Below are 577 nucleotides of genomic sequence, written 5' to 3' on the forward strand. Positions count from 1 at the left end.
GCTACTGGTTAGGGCTGTGGAGAAACACTATGTTACCATAGGCTTATGATTTAAAGTAGTACCAGTAGTCATGTGGCTAATACAAAGTGCCAGTACAGTGAGGTGGGGGGAGTGTATGCCCCCACCCTCCTTCCGTGTAGAGCCGTGCTGATTTCCACCTGCTGTGTTGGTACCTCTCCATATTGCTGGAGTATGTCCTGAATCGCCATGCTGGGTGGAAGGGCGGGATCTGGTATGTAGTCCATGGGCTGTCTGATCCTGCTGTCTCTGTGGAGTGTGGGTGACATCCTTTGTCGCAGGTGGAGGAAGTGAAAAGAAATCTGTTGTGGAGATCTGGGAAGCATCCCGCTGGCTCTGACTCTCTAGGTGCTGTCTGAGCATCCTTATACTGTATGACCTGCGAGAGGGCGAAATCCGTCTCGGAGAAGGCAATGAAATCTTGAGAGAGAGAGAGAGAGAGAGAGAAAGAGAGAGAGAGGTTTGTTGATGTCTTCGGGGGGCTGAAATCACCCATGAGACCAATGCTGATACAACATGTGAGTAGCATGGTGGGAGATGCATTGGGCATCCCCTAGAA

Source organism: Cibotium barometz, chromosome 25, assembly GCF_041138505.1.
Source record: "Cibotium barometz isolate CiBa-2024 chromosome 25, ASM4113850v1, whole genome shotgun sequence".
Taxonomy (NCBI): Eukaryota; Viridiplantae; Streptophyta; class Polypodiopsida; order Cyatheales; family Cibotiaceae; genus Cibotium; species Cibotium barometz.